Source organism: Sinocyclocheilus anshuiensis, unplaced genomic scaffold (genome assembly GCF_001515605.1).
Source record: "Sinocyclocheilus anshuiensis isolate Anshui unplaced genomic scaffold, SAMN03320099.WGS_v1.1 scaffold1640, whole genome shotgun sequence".
Classification (NCBI taxonomy): Eukaryota; Metazoa; Chordata; class Actinopteri; order Cypriniformes; family Cyprinidae; genus Sinocyclocheilus; species Sinocyclocheilus anshuiensis.
The window spans coordinates 462,493-482,465 of NW_015555883.1; the positions used below are offsets into that span (position 1 = coordinate 462,493).

General features: G+C 37.2%; 1 protein-coding gene across 3 annotated transcripts in view; it reads left to right on the top strand.

The window, feature by feature from the left end:
• LOC107675845 (transcription factor EB-like) overlaps window positions 1–19,973 on the top strand; it is a 36,014-nt gene that overhangs the window by 1,041 nt on the left and 15,000 nt on the right. For 2 of the 3 annotated variants that reach the window (XM_016470332.1, XM_016470334.1), the window contains exon 2: window positions 16,874–16,966. The gene's annotated coding sequence lies outside the window, so the exon portion shown is untranslated. Of the gene's footprint in view, window positions 1–14,556; window positions 14,700–16,873; window positions 16,967–19,973 lie in introns of those variants that run through there. The other variant, XM_016470333.1, reaches the window with a different exon arrangement.

The following is a 19,973-nucleotide window of genomic DNA, read 5'->3' on the forward strand; positions in this document are numbered from 1 at the left end:
AACGTGTGTGTGTGTGTGTGTGTGTGTAGTGCATGTAATTTGTCAGTTTTAATTTCAGTTTATATAATAATTACTTTGTAGTGAACAGTCATTAATTATATAATAATTATAATAATAATACTCACTATTCTCACTATAATACTGACCACAGTGCTGATGATCTTTTTGAGAGTCTAGCTAGGTGTATTTAAGATAGCATTGGTTTAGTTTATTCAAGTATCAGATAACGCAGACAATAAAAACCAGTACGTGGTTCCAGTATAATCCTGTATATAATCCTGTAAATCCTGTATTTAGTCGAGTGAAGAAATGAACAATGTATGGAGGTTTTTGGCTCAATAAAACTGATAGTATCAAGTAAATCTCTTGTTTGATTGTTGTGGCATGTCTTTTCCCTCTGCCATCCAAGTACACAAACCTCTACTAAGGAAAATGAGAAACGTTTAATTAATGAGGCTGTAAGAAATGGAAATACATTTGTGACCCTGGACCACAAAACCATTCTTAAGTCGCTGGGGTATATTTGTAGCAATAGCCAAAAATACATTGTATGGGTCAAAATTATCGATTTTTCTTTTATGCCAAAAATCATTAGGATATTAAGTAAAGATCATGTTCCATTAATATATTTTGTAAATTTCCTACTGTAAATATATTAAAACTTAATTTTTGATTAGTAATATGCATAGCTAAGAACTTAATTTGGACAACTTTAAAGGCAATTTTCTCAATATTTAGATTTTTTTGCACCCTCAGATTCCAGATTTAAAAACAGATCAAATAGTTGTATCTCGGCCAAATATTGTCCTATCCTAACAAACCATACATCAATGGAAAGCTTATTTATTCAGCGTTAGAGTCATTCAGCGAATGCAATATTGAAATACATCTTTTCAGAAACCTTACTTTTCTTGGTGCAAGGTTTGCAGTCTGCTCTTCTGGTATTTGCCCTAAGCTCCAAGCACCCATTGAAGCAGGCAGTCTGTGGCGGGTCAGCACCTTATTGATTGGGGACTGCCCGGTGGTAGCTGACCAGTGGGACTACGATGATCCTTCCTACCGTCAGAGGCAGCCCGCAGCTCCCGAGTTTACGTCAATCACTCTAGGCTTATAACTCGTAACTACTACCTCTCGTGTTGGTTCTGTTGCTGTTAGCAGCGGCACTGGAGTGACCTCTCCAGGGTGCAAGCCTGGGCAATAGTGCAAGAGGATCCTGAAAGAGGATCCTGAGATGCCCAAACTTCAGAACCCCCCTCTCGGCCTCACTGATGTAGTCCAAAGGAGAGCAGAGCAATACGTTTGGCACCAGCTTGGCTGTTGGAGCGGTGGTGATCTGCCGCATCGGTCCGCCTTCGGGGCCCCACTCCTGATTTATAAGGTTTACTCCTCTACACTTGGCCGTTGGTTTCACAGTGGAACTCCTCCGCCCTGGTAAGAGTACTGCACAATGCAGTTCATCCACCTAGTGGTGCAGTGTACTCACCACCCCCTCACGTGGTTTCACCCGCCAGCTGAACTGGTGTACCAGGGTATGGCACTTGGAGCCAACACATGAAAGATTTAGGGGATGGATGAGAACCGGTGGTGTCCGGCCACTCTACCAAGCAGAATCCAGCTGCCGGACAACAAAGGTGCTCTATCCAGAGCCCCCTACACCCCTCAGAAACCTTAGTCAAGAAAAAACAATACTTGTGTTATAAAAATTAGACATGTAAGGATGGTTGCATTAAACTTTAAGTTGGATTCTATACAATGACTAAAAGTCAGAAAAACATTCTGCCTCATGAGCAGAAATTTCTGCCTCGTGCTTTGTGTTTTTCACTGAATTTGGATGGGCCTGTCCAGATGTTGTCTCTGTTGCTTCCTATATACTGTAGTTCAGCTGAATCATCCATAAGAGAAATTGTCTGACATGCCAGAAAATCAAGTTCACCCACAGGTCATATCAGAAACCTGGAGGCTTTATGTCTCCTCTCTGATGGTAAGAGATAAACACACGATCCTATCGCAGGTGTGGCTCTGCAGTCTTGTCCATCACACGCGTTGACACGTTTGACCGGTGCATGTAATCCAATCAAAGTCAGGGTGTTAGGCTGCAGTTATGTGTTTGTTTTGATGCATTTGAGTGACTTGAATCAGATATACACAGAAAGGAAGACAGTATGGCTGATGAAAGGTAACTCCAGAACACTCACCTCTCCCACACACCCATGGACACATAAACACCCAGCAGCGAGGACAACGGTAAACACATTTGTTGCTGCGCATTGGTGTTTGGGTTGGCTTGCTGTTGCTTTGTTTCCATTACACTGCCTTAAAGTCGAGCATTTTAGTTGAATATAAACTACACTGGCGTTAATTCTAGACATGACCCCATGGTCTTGACAGAAAATGAGCTGCTACTGAAGGTACTTTAGTGGAACAATACGTCGGTGTACACAAATGAACAATGTTTTGAATTCCTTCCCTTTTTCATGTATAGGCTGTGATGTAATAGTCAAAAGGAAAATAAAATTGACTGTTATAGTATCAACACTTGATGTAATTGTAGTTCAGTATTGTTTGGTTGAATAATCAGCACACAATGTTCAAGTCATAACTTTTTAAAAAAGGCCAAGATGTGCCTTTTATTTAGCCAGTTCTTGCACCAAATTATGCGCCAAAAGCTTGCTTTGTAGATATAACCCTTTCCTTTAAATGTGAAACCAAATTTTGTTCCTCTCTGCTTGTTTTCACAATGCTACTCTGAGGCGATACTTGAAGCTGATGGAGCGTGGAGAGAGAGAGAGAGAGAGAGAGAGAGAAAGAGAAAGAGCAGTGGGCCATTTAATGCAGCAGCTGTTCTCAACAATGACGGAGGCATTACTGACTGAGAAAAGCAGAATGTACTGTGGACGTGTACAAATACAGCCCTCTGTTCTCTTTCTAAAGCCCGGTTCAAGCATTTGCCATCTGAGGCCAATTGCAGGAATTACTTTGGTCTTTGCGATAAATTTGCAGTCTTGGTTAGCTTAGCGTGGCTTTGTCAAGATTTCTTGCTTTTTGTAATGAATCTTGACCTTAAAGTCTGAATGAAATCAAAATTGACCCTAGTTACCTAGCTAGCGCACATTACTAGATTTGTGATGAACAATTAATCAATGCAATTTAGTCTTTGTAATCTTTAATCAAAATCTGAAAATTTGCTTCCCCTATGGAATGGCGTTCAGTATCTGATTCCGTCAGTTTGACGGCTTTGGCAGAACATCCTTAAAAACTCCCCTCAAACCACCAGTCTGCAGTGAGCTAGAGATGGTGAGGAGGTGCACTAAAATCAAGCCCCACCTTCTATTTTTTCCTCATTCAATATTCTATTTCACTCAGAAATACATCACGATATTGAAGTGAAGTTGGTCGTAACTTCCGGTTCACACAGACTTTGAGGTGCAGCCACAAATGGTGCTAAATGAAATTTTACAATTAAAATCCAGTCATTTCAATGGGAATTGGTGGGATGAAAAATCTGGCCTGATGGGCATCCAGTGACGCAGAACCTTCCTTATGCAAATTTCTCGTCGGGTTCAAGTTTTTGCTAACTTTGACACGTGTATTCGCGGCGCCGACCAACAGCAAACCTCTAGGTTCATGAGTAAATTCTGTGCAGTCGGAGATTTGTAATTTAGCAATAAAACAAAACTAAAAAGCCACATTGGACAAGGCGTTCATTTTGGCGGTGTCTACTCTGACAGTTTTATATAACATTATGCTTCAGTGTGATAAAATAATCCATAAAAAAGAAGCTGTTTGGAAAGCTGTTAATAAGGTTTTTTTTTGTGATTACAAAATTTCACCAAGCAACAGTAAATGTGACAGCACATTTAGCTTTGCATATTGGTGTGCAGCCCCGTTTAAATTTCGTGTGCTAAAATGAGGGTGCAACAAAGCCAATTCTGTCAATTGTGACCAGAGTTTTATATTTTACAGTCCAACATTAAAAAGCCAGCTAGTGCCATACAATCTAACAAGCAAAAATCGTAAAGGCTAAAAAAAATTGCACAGCGCATGCCTGCTGCAGGTGATACAGATGGACCCTGTGTAGTGGTCTTTACATTGTGTCATCATTTACTCACCTCCATGTTGTTCCAAACCTGTATGACTTTTTCTCTTTTTTTCTTCTGTCAAACACAAAAGAAGATATTTTGAAAAATGTCTTAGTGTTTCTTTTGTGAATGGGTCCAGTGTTATTTTGGACCCCACTGACTTTCATTGTATGGTCAAAAACAGGTGAATATTTATGTCCCGCAGAAAAAAAGTAAGTGACATACAGGCTTGGAACAACATGACACAATGTTCATTTTTGAGTGAACTATCCCTTTGAAACATCTATCAAAAGTTTGAATGTAATAATTGAAAAGCTAAACCAACTTTGTTCTTAAAAGCACCTGATTTTATCTATTATGTAATTATAATTAATGTGCAAATTGCATAATAGTTCCATACTCATAGTGTAGCAGACAAATTCAGGACCTCAGTGTTGCAATCCAACCTGAAACCAGACCAGGCGGTCCTGTTCTTATGTACACATGAGCGTAATATCCTGTTTAACTTCAACCTCATCTTCACTGTATGCATTAGCAGGGAGTGAAGATAATGTGATCAGTGGCTGCACTGCTTGGAGAGTCTTTAGGTTAGTCGTTTAGTCTTCAAGATAATCAAAGGTATATCAAAGTGTACATAGGGAGCATGGAAACAGTAAGGGGTGTAGTGTACTCAATGTACTGGGTAATGTGAAGGTCAGGAAGTGCAGAATGATATTGGGTCCAGAGGCACTGGCCAGACAGTCCTGACCCTGTACCGGCCCCTTTATAGTGGTTTCAGGTGCTTCACTGTAGCTGAACGCCTGGTTCTATGACAGTTATTAGAGGGCAACAGTGATGCAAATATACTTTAAGCTTATAAAATAAGCCCCCTTTAAAATAATCACATTTTGTAGTTTTGCAGCCTGAAATGAAGATGGACACAGTTTTTGTCTTATCCAGCTGTATTTATTCAGTGCAGCTTGTAACATCCAAGTGAAAGATATAACACCAACATGCCAGAAAAAATAAATAAATACATAAATAAATAAAAAAACAGAATCACTGAGTTGGAAAAATGATCACCCCCTCCTAAAATGACTTGCAAACTATTCAGGTGTAGCTAATCACTTTCTCAATGGCACACAAAGCCATTTGACTTTCAGCTGTGATCAGCTGTGGTCATTTTGATCAGCTCAGCATGAAAATATCTTTCCTGGAGCGTTTCAGTCCTTGATAGTGCAACTGAAGCAAACAATCAACTATAGGTGGCAAGGCACTGTCAAAAGATTTCTGGGCTAAAGTTGTGGACAGGCACAAGTCAGGAGATGGATACAAACAAAATCAAAGGCTTTATCAATGCCTAGAAGCACAGTGAATTCTATTATTAAGAAGTGGAAGGTATTTGGTACAACACAGACTCTCCCTGGATCAGGATGTCGCTCCAAACTGAGAGTCAGAGAGGCGACCAAGAGGCCTACAGCAACTCTGAAGTAGCTGCAGGAATTTATGACAAAGAGTGGTTATTGTGTGCATGTGACGACAATATCACAAATTCTCCACAAGTGTGGCTTGTATGGGAGGGTTGCAAGAACTCCTCAAGAAAGGCCACATGCAGTCACGACTGAGCTTTGCCAAAATGCACCTTGACGATTCTGAGGCAGATAAGATTACAACTGAATTATTTGGCCTCAACACCAAACGATATGTCTGGCGGAAATCCAATATTGCTCACCATCCAAATAACAGCATTCCTACAGTAAAACATGGAGGTGGTAATATCCTGTTATGGGGGTGTTTCTCTGCAGCAGGGACTGGAGCTCTTGTCAGGATAGAAGGAAAATTGGATGGGGCAAAATACTGTTAAATTCTTGGGGAAAATCTGCTGCCCTCTGCCAGAAAGTTGTCAATAGGAAGAAGGTTTACCTTCCAACATGACAATGACGCAAAGCACACAGTGGTTGAAGGAGAAAAAGGTGCATGGCCTACGAGCAGTTCTGCAAAGTAGAGTGGGTATAAATCGCAAAGTCTACATGTGCAAAGTTAGTAGAAATATATCCCAACACACTAAAGGTTGTAATTAAAGCAAAAGGTGGTTCAACAAAATACTGACATAAGGGGGTGGGGTCCTTTTTCCAACACAGTGATTCTTTTTTCTTTAACTTTTTTTTCTTTCTTTTTTTCTGACATGTTGGTGTTGTATCTTTCACTTGGATGTTATAAGTTGCACTGAGTAAATACAGCTGGATAAAACAAAAACTGTCCATCTTCCAACAAAATGTGATTTATTTTAAAGGGGGTGATTCTTTTCAGATTCTTGCCAGAAATATCTTATCACACACACGGACCGTGACTGACGCGCTGCAAGCAGACAGCTGTATATCTCATTTCTGTTAGCCTTCAGCCTTCTTCCGAGTATTTGAAGTACATTCGTAAGACAGATGTAAGTGCCGTTATGTACTGAAACTTTGGAAACAAAACCAATGGTTCAAAAACATAAATATAAAAGTGATGAAAGCAATGCTATGCATTTTGCCGCCTTCTCCTGCGCCGTAGTTACTAAGCAAAGGGGTAAACAGCTGCTGGCTTGATGCAAACGAACCACGGTTCGGAGCCAAATAAAACAATATGAACACAGTCCAGTGGGTCAGGGGAGCAATTGAACTCTGGTTCAGACCAGGCAATCGAACCAAGTGTGAAAGCACCCTAAGAAAGTCCAAAGACAAACTATTAACAGAAATCTGGTCCATTTCCATCTTCTAACACAGGGATACTTTAATAATTTAACACATTTACATGTTCACTGTTTTTTGATGTCTGTTAATGGTCAAATGACATGCAGATAAACAAATAAAATGTTTTATTTATTTTTATTTTACATTTTTATGATTTAAAGGAATAGTACACCCAACATTGAAAATGTATTAACCCTCAGGCCATTTAAGATGGATATGTTTCTTCATCAGAACAGATTTGAAGAAATTATGGATTTGTTACTAACAAACACAGCTTTTCACTTCACAAGATGTTAACTGATGGACAGGAGTGGTGTGGATTATTGTGATGTTTTTATCAGCTGTTTGGACTCTCATTCTGATGGCACCCATTCACTAAGTGCCGTTATGTACTGAAACTTTGGAAACAAAACCAATGGTTCAAAAACATAAATATAAAAGTGATGAGAGCAATGCTATGCTTTTCCCACCTTCTCCTGCGCTGTCGTTACTAAGCAACGGGGTAAACAGCTGCAGTCTTGATGACCCAAACGAACCGCGGTTCGGACCCAAATAAAATAATATGAACGCAGTCCAGCGGGGGCAGGGGGAGGGGGGAGCAATCGAACTCTGGTTCAGACCAGGCAATCGAACCTAGTGTGAAAGCACCAGTCTCATATGACAGAGTTCACCCACAGTCTGTTTACTGACTGTCTGATGCATATTGCATAAAAAATGGGAAGTGTTGGTTAATCTCCAGTTCCAGTCTGATTTTTGTAAAACAAAACTGTGTTTGGGCCTTTTTATATGGATGGCTCTAGGCACTCATTTGTACCAATTTGTTACTAATATGTATACTTTATGAACTAATATGCACCCTTTAGGGGTAAATAAGGTACAAAGGTGACAGCTTTTGTACCTTTTTTTGTGAGTGTGCAGTTGTCCTCTGTTGGCACTGAGTTAACATATTGTGTAATAATAACAATTGAAAATGACATTTGTTAGTTCTCATCCCCACATCGTCTGTTACTAGAGTGTGCAATGTTTATGTCAGCATCACCCTGTAAATCTCACATGGCTAAACATGGACATGGTTGCTTTCTTTACCCTCTGACTAAGGTCCCAAAGCATCCTGTGTCTCTTTCTCAACCTTTCTCTCTCCACACACATGCCAGATAGGCCAAAGGCGGGCATAGTTGCCATACTGTTGAGTAAATGCTGCTAGTTTTGAGTGGGGAAGCCAGAGAGGGAGGTGGATCCTGCAATGTAATGTAGCATAAGTGACGCTGACAATCGCAAACAGTGTTCTGCCTCTACCAACGCTCCTAATCTCACAGCATATCTCGTTTGGCCATGGCTGATCTCCAGGTATTCTTGTTTAAGCCATTGCCAACAAATTAATCCTCTTGTATTCCTCACTTAGGGGTCAAACTAGTAACATTTATTTTATTTTATTTTTTATAAAATGAATGTAATATATTTTGTTTCAATAATATTTGTTATTAGGGTTATTTTTGTTAACTAAAACTAAAACCGTTACTTGAAATAAAATAAAAGTAAACTGAAATAAAATAATAAAATAAAACAACAAAAAGACAAACGTAAACATATTTTATTTCAGCTAGTTTCCAATGCAATGTTTCTCATTTCCATTTAATTTAACTTAATGTACTAACATAACTAAACTAAATAAAAATTAATAAAAAACTATATAGACATATTTAAAAACAACAAAAACAAAAACATAAAAATAACAAACACTCAACAAAAGTATTAAACTAAAATTAAAATAAAACCAGAAAATATAAAAATAAAATCTAATTCAAAATATTAACAACATTTATAATAGTATCTCAATGATACTAACACAACACTGAATTTTTGTATTTTGAGGGGATTTCATGCTACTAGACAATATTCACCTCTTAATTATGCAGCATTGATGTCTATTAAATAATGAAAATATTAGAAAAAAATATTAATATTTTTAATGAATACAGTGTTTAAGTTAAATATATAGCAAAGGTATTTAAATCCAACGCATATAAGGAAGATTGGTGTCATCTGGTGGGAGAAATAAAGGAAATCATATATAATAGCACTATAAGAGTATTATCAGCTATTTATTTAGATATTATCAAAGACTACTTCATTAAGGCTGATTTGTAGATCGTACAAAAAATGTTCTGTATTTTTGTAATTTTCATATTTCCCATTAATTTCCTATGCAAAGATCACAAGTATTACTATTTTTTAAGACCATTTAGCCTTTTCTATTCATGTCCACATTTTTTGTGGTCATATAGCAAGTGCCACAAAAGTCCTCAGGTTTCATACCATTCCGGTAAAGTGAAAAATTGTAATCAATCAAAACGTAAAATTTTGGGGTCTAAAATGACAAAAGACCACCAGAGGATTAAGAAATGGAGGTGACCTATTTTTTCTTTCTAGTCTCGCTAAAACAACCTCTACGTTATTACAACAAACACTCTTCAACAAGCAGAATGTGAATATGTAACTTTTGGGTAAAATAAAAATTGTTCATATCAGTCGAGATCGATAATTATCACGATAAATTTCAAAATTTTATTTCTTTCAAGTTTAAAGGCAGATTTTTGCTCCTAAGTTGAAAGTTGTAGAAACCATTGTAGATGGTTAGTTGTACACTGTTAATTGTGGTTTTAAACTACTCTTTATGGTCAGAGCATGACAAACACTTCACATTTTTGAATTCTTTACACTTTTCTAGTCATTTTTCCTTAACAAAATAAATGTCAATATGGAAACATTTATTTCTTATTATCTGTATGTTTTAATGAGTGATATTGTTTCAAATTATGAAACAGCTTTGTGTTGCCTGACTTTGATCTTCAGCACAGTTTGCAGTGCAGGCTGCAATATTAATAATATTATGTATTTTTGTCTCTTAGAAAAGCACATCTGACCATGGCTTGAGTTGACAGTAGTAGCTTAAATTAGGATGCAGATGTAAATTTATGTTCATTATCAAAAACAGTAACATCTGTAAAAATTGTAACAACCTCATATTTATATGGTGAAATGTATTATTCTGACTGAGTTTTATTAAAATTAACCATTGGTCTTCCACAGTAGCATACATTTAGATCATGATAACCACAGTTAAACCACACATATACCACCTCGATACCATGGTAAAAATGTAACTATGTAACTATGGTGTCTAGGTAACGTTATTTGTATGAAAATACATTAAGTATAAATGCACAAACGCTATAGCTTAATCACAAAAAAATATTGTAATTCCATTCCATTACTCCTTTAATACATTTAATACATGTCTACATAAATAATATAATAAAATTCAATATGAATATCCCACATTTCTGCCACAATACCATGGTGCAGTTACAGTAAATCCATAGTAAATGATGGCGATTTGTAGATTGAAAAGTCTTCTGACTGTATCGTTGCTCACAGTGTTTCTCCTGTATGTCTCGCTGTTTCATCTGGCTTCAAATTAAAATCACCAACTCATTTGTGTTCTTCACTGAATTCAAGCGCTTCACACTGGAACGCACAGCGCTGTTTAGTGTCGTGTGACCGAGACTCATCGGCGAGTAAACGCATATGCTCTAGTGAGCTCGCACTGCGCTGCTGTTTGAACTTTGAGCCGCACAGATAAATGCTCCGTGTGTCGCGGTTCAAATGAGTAACTCTGTTTCCTTCCGCGTTTGGCAGAAACATTATAAATAAACATTACATCGACCATTTATCGAACTCTTCATATTGTTTTGAGGAAAAAATATATCACGATTATCGTTATCGTTTTATCACCCAGCCCTACTTATGGGATTCCCCTCATACATCTTAATGTCATTGCAAAATGCATGAGTAAGTTTTTAGTTTCCTCCTGATCAGAAAAGCTGATGGAAAATAATAGAAATGCCAGACCAGCAGGTTTAGACATAGTCAGGGTCTAGAAATATCCTTCTTTCCATAGGCTATTGTCAGGAACACAACAGTTTCTTGGTCATAAGCATGGCCTCCTACACGGGAGCTGGAGCATTGCAACAGGCCAGCAGCTGTTCAGACCAATGAAATACAGTTTTGTCTCTGGCGCGCCTTCTATGGCCCAAAATACTACTGTAAATACATTGTTGTCTGTATTTAGTTTATTAAACTGCCTCAGTGTGTGCGCACAAGGCTGGTCTTGTCTCGCATGTTGAATGTCAACAAGCCGTTGAAACCACTTTGCAACAGTTAGCATCTGTGAATGTTTTTCTGTCATTATTTATCGTTTTAAAAGCCCCCTAGCGAGGTCTCTTTGGAGGAAAGGTCACTTGTTTGAGTACTTTTCAGAGGTCACAGAGCCTGAATGGAAGTGCATGGTGTCCGGCCTTTTATGACCCATCATGCACCTTCCAAACAAAGCCACAGGAAGAAAAAAAACAGAGCTTCGAATTGATCACAAAAGTCAGCCGAGAAGGGAATCTTCGATACAGTGGAGATTGAAGTTGATGGGCATTTGAATATATACTGTTTCGGTTTGTTATTATTAAAGCTTCATGACATCATAACTGAGCTATGATGGGCAGATTCATGTTAGTTTGACATCAAATCAGAATCTGTAAACTTCCATAAATGCCCACAGACATTTTGCTGTCTCATTGTAATTCTGTTAACTTTGGTTTGTGGCCATGGTGAACCATTTTTTTTATGTCTAACCTTTAGGAATAATGCACACATACGATTACAAAGCAGTTCTTTGTTTGGTATGTTCAGCAGTGCTTTAGAATACATTTTTTTCTTAAAATTTCCCACATATTACTGACAGACTGGAATAATTAGTCATTAATATGGTATATAACAATGGTTCTCAACTGATGGATTTGTACTATGAAAATGCAAATAAAAACACTTCCCATTTACCCATTTCCATTTTCAGTGTTTGCCCATATGTTAGGTGGGTAAATAACACATCCTCTGTTGTTTATGTATTTACAAATTTGTCAGTTTTCCTATTCAACCTAAGCTATGATAATCCATTTGCATATTATACACAACCATTCAAAAGTTTAGGTCTGTGAAATTTTATGTTTTTGAAAGTATTGTGTAATCACCAATGCTGTATTTTTTTTTTCTTAATTTAATTTTATTATTTATTTTTATTAAAAATACATTACTGTTTTCTATTTAAAATATTATTTATTCCTGTGACGGTAAAGCCAAAGTTTTTAAAGCATCCATTTTAGTTATAAATGTGTACTGCTTATTATATTTTTGTGAAAACCGTGATAATTTTTCCCTAATATTTTTGATGAATAAGAAGTTCAAAAGAAAAGCATTTATTTGAAATATAATTTTTTTGTTACATTCAAAATGTATTTACTGTCACTTTTGATTTAATTTAATGCATCCTTGCCAAATAAGAGTATAAAAAACACCTTTGAATGGTACTGTATATGCAGTAGTCCATAGTAAATTTAACACATTTCAATTTCTCTAAAGACTTTTTTTTGGCACCTTTTGTACTATTAACAAATTTGTTCCTGTGTAAAATTTGGATGCTGAGGCAAAACCATTCAAATACCACTGTTATACTGGAAATCAAGCTATTCATAACAATTCGAGACCTTTAACTATAAGTTGAAAAATATCAGCATAAATTTTGATCCTGTAATGTCAATCTACAGTAAATGTCACAGAACCCCATTATGCGGAAATCAATTCTTTTTTTATGCACACATGATCTAAAGCAGAGGTGGGAATTATTCAGGCATAATGCAATACTCATTTCTTGTAACTAACATCTCGCTTCCTCTTAACTCACCCTTCCATCAGTCTTTGTTTTGTCTGATTGTATAATTCATTACTTGGAGTTAGTAAATTGATGGCCCACTGAATGCACATTGGACTATTTCTTGGGGGCAAATCATGGTGTCCTTCCTTAAAATGCATCTGGCCTTTACCAAGTGCACTTTATGTCAAATGTTACAGAATATAAACAGCTTATATAATAATATTTCATGTCTATTTTTATGACCATTAGGGGGAGACACAGTGTGATGTCTGTTTTTTTTTTTTCATTCTGAAAGCAGCATTTTTATGTAACATGCCTTTGGCTTGATCTTACATGTTAGGAAAGCTCTCACTGTATCATGTTTCCTGCTTTCCAGCAAATCACCTTCCATTACGTTTGCAATTTAGCAGACACTTTTATCCAAAGCTACATTCAAAGCTCAGATTTTTGCCAGAATATTTACTCACCCTCATTTCATTCAAAATCTGTATGACTTTTTTCTTAAGCAGAACACAAAAGAAGATATTTTGAAGAATGTTGGGGTCTAAACAACAATGAACACGATTGACTTTCATTGTATCTTCTTTTGAGTTCCACAGAAATTCTGTGGAACTCAAAAGAAGATAAAATGAAAGTCAATCGTGTTCATTGTATGACTTTCTTTATTCTGTGACAGAATAAAGAAAGTCATACAGGTTTGTAATAATATGAAGTTGAGTAAATGATGAGAGAATTTTCATTTTTGTGTGGACTGTCATATTAACAGCCATGCATTTCCATCGTATGGAGATAAAAAGCTTTGATAATGTGATATTAACTCTCTGTGTGTCGCACAAGAAAATGGGTTCTGATCGACATGGGGAAGCAAGTGAACACTATAAGGGGGTGACTTGACTGGACTGACTGAATTTAGACGTGAATAGGGATTTCTGCATTTTAAACAAAAGACTTCTTACAGTAATTGTACTGTCTGTGACAGTAAAGGTTAGATTTGTAATATAAAATGATTTCTATTTCAAATAAATGTAGTTCTTTTTAATTTTATATTCATTAAAGAATCTTGGAAAAATGTATCACGGTTTCCACAAAAATATTAAGCAGCACAACTGTTTTCATTGATAATAAAAAAATGGTTCTTGAGTACCATATCAACATATTAGAATGATTTCTGAAGATTGCTGAAAAGTCAGCTGTCCCATCACAGGAATAAAATACTTTTTTTAAATATATTCAAATAGAAATCAATTATTTTAAATTGTATTAATATGACTGTTTTTACTGTATTTTTACCAAATGAATGCAGCTGTTGTGAGCATACGAGACTTCTGAACTTCGACCCCAGACTTTTGAACAGTAGTGTATGTGAAGGCTTGACCACCACCATCATTATCATCATCATGTGACCATATCAGAGCACCATCTACTACTGGTAGAGCATAGTGATAGCAACTCCAGGATCATGGGTAAAAAAAAAAAAAACTTTGAATGCAAGTCTCTTTGCATAAAATCCTCTGCCGAATTAATTACTAGACATTCATGTGACATTGATGTGTATCTGCACATTTCAACTTGCGGTGAAGGCAACACCGTGCAACGATTATGAGCAACTTCCCAAATAATTAATTTACAGTAATCCAAATGTATCAATATGTGGCGTGTTTACACATCCACATGAGTGTTTTGCTGATCCAGCCTAACCAGTGATTCACCACACTCCTCCAGACTCATTATTTTCAGCGGCACAGTCAGATGAGATGGAAGAGGACTCGAGGAAAGGGATGAGGTACAATGAAGTCCCCTTGTTCCTCTCTCACGGAAGGTTTGGGCCATTTAGGGGAACTGAAGGGGGTAATAGACAGAAGTGGAGAAGTTGTGGATGCTGTAGTGTAAGACTTCATGACTAAGGATTTCCCTGTGACTGTTGATCGCTCTCCCTCTCTTATTCTCTGCGACTGGTCACGAGTGGTGGCGCTGTTAGCCAGCACAGCCTCTAATATAAGAGTCATGCTTCAACAAGAAGGCTGAGCATTCAGTTAGGACGCCACTGGTTTGGAGTTACATGAGGATTGTGTATCTGTGACGAATAGGACGAGATAATCATTGACCGGCCTTCTTCGTTTGCACTGCCTGTGTACAACTGCATATAAGGTATGGAGAGTGAATCATTACTGAGATTTGTGTATAATTTGATATCAACGACCCATAACGGGATTGAATATTCACTTTGTTGGACACACATATTTAGTGAAAGGCCTCTCAGTGGTTGGGAAATGTGTTTTATTAGAAATCTCAAAGTTAACTGAGATCTTCTTGGCTTGTCAAGTGTTGCATTAGGTTCTTGTTAAGCATGTTTGGTCTTAACATGGCTGTGTAGCTATATAAAGCAGCTTTTAAAGGGATAGTTCACCCAAAAATGAAAATTAGCCCATTATTTACTCACCCTCAAGCCATCCTAGGCGTATATGACTTCCTTCTTTCAGATGAATCCAATCGGAGTTATTTTAAAAATTGACTTGATCTTCCAAGCTGTTTATTGGCAGTCAGCGGGTGTTGCAGTTCATCAGTTCAAAAGAAGTGTAATAAAGTGCATCCATCCATAATAAAAAGTCCCTCACACGGCTCCGGGGGGTGAACAAAGGCGTCCTGTAGTGAATCGATGTGTTTTTGTAAGAAAAATATCCATATTCAAAACGTAATAATCACTTTAATCTAGCTTGCGCCAGCAGTTGTACATGGAAGCAGCTCTGGGAGGATGACGTAAGATCGGCGTTGTGCATGCGCCGGTGAGTCTCGTGAAAACCAACTTTTTTTTACAGGAGCAAAGGAAGCAAAGTTTCCTTACTTTAGCAAAGGAAAACCAGTCTCCTCTTGGCTTATATCGAAATCCTCCGACATTCTTCTTTACAAATCCTCATTCATGTACTTCTAATTCGTGACCGTTTTTTGTTTTGATCGCTCTCCTGCGCTTCCGCGTTCGTCACTTCTGAGCGGCGCATGCGCAACGCCGATGTCCTACGTCATCCGCCCAGAGCTGCTTCCGTATACAACAGTGAGCGTAAGCTAGATTAAATTGATTATTACGTTTTAAATATGGATATTTTTCTTACAAAAATGCATCGATTCGCTACAGGATGCCTTTGTTCACCCCCCGGAGCCATGTGAGGCACTTTCTATTATGGATGGATGCGCTTTATTTCACTTCTTTTGGACTGATGAACTGCAACACCCGCTAACTGCCATTAAACAGCTTGGAAGATCAAAGACAATTTTTAATATAACTCCGACTGGATTTGTCTGAAAGAAGAAAGTCATATACACCTAGGTTGCCTTGAGTGCGAGTAATTCATGGGCTAATTTTCATTTTTGGGTGAACTAACCCTTTAAGCCATTTTGACTTGTGCTACTTTTATTATGATGGTCTATTATTGTAAGATAAATCAGTGGCAGAGATCCATAAACAGACCTGGATGGAATCAGTGGACTTTTGTGGCAAGTTTTTGTGCTGATTTTGGAGTTACAATCTGCAGATTACATTTAAACATAGTAAAATGTGTTTAACAGAGATGAAAAATCAGTGGCTCACCTCCTTTATTGTACTTTGGAGAAAGATAGTTGCCACTGATTTTAATGCTATTTCACGACACTCACAATATTGGGCTGTAACGTTATAAACAAAGCACAAAAGAAGAAGGCATCATAAAATTATTTTAAAAAATTAGACAAACATAAATGGACAAGATTTTTTTTTGTTGTTATTTTTACAGGGAAAATTCCCAATAAATATTATCATTTAAATATTAGCAGTATTAACTAAGAGCAACATTTCAACTGTAGTCCCTATTTTAATTTTATTTCATTTGTATTTTATTTGATCAATTCTCAATAAATATTAGCATTTAAGTATTAGCAGTATTAACTAATACTGTAGTTTAACTGTAGTCCCAGTGCGTTTTTTTATGGCCAACAACAACAACATGCATGTGTTTCCTGTAATGGAGGTGCTTGCTCTCATTGGATCCATTGGATAGAATGTTGGGTCTATAAATATGAATGCACTGTACAAGTTTAATTCTCACAGTTTGGAAAGAAGTGTAATTAGATGTTTCATGTTTTAACCCAGATATCAAATGTACATATAAATAGATATATCTGCGATGCACCTGTTGCCTTGTTACTTTGACCGCTAGAAATAGCACAGCCGCAGCTATCTGCAGCATTGTCATCTCTCCGATTCATCCAGCCACAGCCGGACACCTCTTCATGTTACTCACCGGGCAAGGGATGCATGGCCACTAATACAAATCTCTGTGTTTCTTTTCCAGTTTTTCAGCCCACTCATAGGCAGGCACCCAGTCATGTAGAGAGCAGCGCGTGGAGGACACCCAGATCACTTTCAGCACTTTCCACACAAAGAGGTAATTGTGAGATATTTCTCACAGAGAGAAATGAATAAAGGCACAGAAAGCTGTGGAGAATACTCCATTCAGTGCGTGTCCGAACACAGCTGGGCCTGTCTGTTAGGAAAATCCATTGGAGCATTTGTATATTTTCCCGTAAGTGCTGTCAAAGTTGGAAGTTGCATATAGGTCGTTATGGGGTTATCATTTCCTGTTGAACAAGTGAGCAATCAGTGACAAGGGTTGAGTAAATAATGTGCCCTCTGAGTATAAAATGACCCAAATTAAGGTTTATATAAAGAAAATATGAATAAAAAGGATATCTGGCGTTGTTTTTTATTTATTTAATTGTACTGGGGAAGGACTTAAACTTAAAGAACTTAAAACAATCTATGGTCCTTTCAGGACCATGAAAATCTTTGCACGTGGCTCTGACTGCACGCCACAGCATTTGCGATCATTTTTTTTACAAACAAACTTCTCCATAGCAGCATTGTCCAGTAAAGAGTCAAGAGGTCAGACAGTAATTGGCACGGCAAAGAAATGGAGCAGTTGTGTTGTTTGTGTGTTTTGAACATTTTGAAACAAGTCACCCACAGGTCATTGTGTTCACTAGATAAGTGAGAATCTAATCAAGTTAGATTATACACTAACGCATAATTGAGCTTGACAGTACTCTAGATTTTATGAAGCATCCTGATACACATGTACAACAGTCAGTGACATTTCAGGAAGGTAGGAGTGTCATCCACATTTTTGTATTTCCACAATTTTTTTTTCCTAACTTCACAACAGACGTTATTAAGATGAATTTCTCAGCACTGCCAAATGCTGTTCTTTTGAACGTTGTATTCTTCTGAGAATCCTGAAAAAAAATTATAACTGTTTCCAGAAAAATTGTAAGCAGCACAACTGTTTTCAACAATTGATAATAATAAGAACTGTTTCTTGAGCACCAAATCAGCACATTATAGTGATTTCTGATGGATCATGTGAAACTGAAGATTGGAGTAATGTCAGTAAAAACCATCTGTGTTGTAGTAAGCAAACATATGAAATGTATTGTGACAGTTGTGTCAGGATTAAGTTGTCTGTGCCTCTTGGACTAAAAGGCATTTAATCCAGCATATGACTATTTAAAAGTAATGGAGGTCATGAATGTCTTGCTCATGTGGAAGCTGGAAAACCTGAAAGTGTTTGTTCTCTTTTGATATTTAATGAATTGGCATTTTCTCCATTCTCAGTGTCAATCAATGGTTAAATGAAACAGTATCACTTTTGGAATGGACACAGCAGAATCAGTGACTGTAAAAGCAGAAGTTTGAGTGATGTTTGTTTACTTGATTGCATGAGTTTGTGAGTGAGGTAATCGCTGTGTTGATGGGAGCCCAAGAAGCATGACCACACTGCACATGACACAAGCATCATTTGGGGATTTTTTTATTATTATTCTATTTTCTTGAAATCATGGGACCCCATGCTATTCAGTGCATTAACTGAAGGGCTCTATTCTGTTTTAAACGTTTTCTCAGTTTTCCTTGTAACTTATACAGTATTTATAAAAATCACAAATCACAACTCAAAGAAGAGCAGCTTTTCCTAGAACTGACGCTCTTGTGTATCTTGAGGCAAAAGAGGAAGGAAAGGGTGCTGTGAAGACACTGCCAGAAGGTTCATCCTCCTACTCAAGAGTTGCCCTTCCCCTACCCATCCCACCTTATTTCATCCCGGCGAGTGTTAATCCCATGTGCGAGTGTGAATTCTTAGAACATGCCAGATAAATTGACCAGAGCATGGAAAGTTCACTGTGTGCTGCAGAGGCATAGAATTTACACACCGGCAGTCTGTTATCCCGAGGGAACAGGGTGTCTCTGCAAACAGGAACAGAAAGTGTGGGTGTTATTTTTGGTTCCGCTTGCCTCACTGACTTGCTAGACGGGGTGGGTGATAAATCAAGGGTGGACAGGAGCAGAAGAGCCAACATAATCTGGTTCTTTGCCAGACGCACCCCCCCACCCTTCCTGTGCAGGTTACTGCAGTGTCCGAAACCCAAAAGTTCTATTCATATTTGCATATAAGCAGTTACTCATCAAATTTCAGTGATGTGAATGAGCTCATTTCTGATATTGCAGACTTGTTCTCTGAATGACGCAAGCTGATCAATTGTTTCCTTTGCTATACTTTGGCTAATTTTAATTGTATTGTAGGAAGTGGCTTTAGTTTTTGAAAACTATTAATAACTTTTGAATGGCTGTCAAATCATTAAGATGCTTTTTGGTGTATTTACAATCTAGTAGCAGCTAATTGGCTAATCCTGACCCATGGTGTGTATTAGTGTTCTTGCACTCACAAGTGCTCTGAGAGCATCAGATTTGCATGCTTCTTATAATTGTTGTGTTTAGGACATTTGTTGGGGTATTGGCCTGGTGGTTAGTGCATATGCTCTGACACCTTGCACAATGGTGCTCGTGCACGCAGTTTGAGCACATGTCATTTCCTGATTCTACCCACCCTGTTGTTTCCTTTCTCCTTTATCACTGTTTTTGTGAATTAAGAAAGACATTAATTTTCAACCATGCAAATAAATGTTTGCGATCAAAGCTTCTAAATGGCTCAAATGGCATCTGTGAAAATCTCAGGGTACAACAATAAGGTTTATTTCTGTCTCCTTGGCCTATATTTTCAATAGTCTCAATAATTTTGATAGTATTTTTTTTAGATTTCATATATAGATAGATTTCATTTTCCATAATTTTTAATATAACTTTTTCTTATTTTCTTATTTTTAATTTGCAAAAATACCTGGAAATTCTATCATAATAGATACATTTACATAGTACATACTTTTATATTTACTTTTACATGGTTCATATATACTTAATAGACACCTTTTATTTAGATACTTATACTCAGTGTTGGGGAAAGTTACTTTTAAAAGTAATGCATTACAATATTGCGTTACTCCATAAAAAAGTAACTAATTACATTACTTAGTTACTTTTTATGGAAAGTAATGCGTTACGTT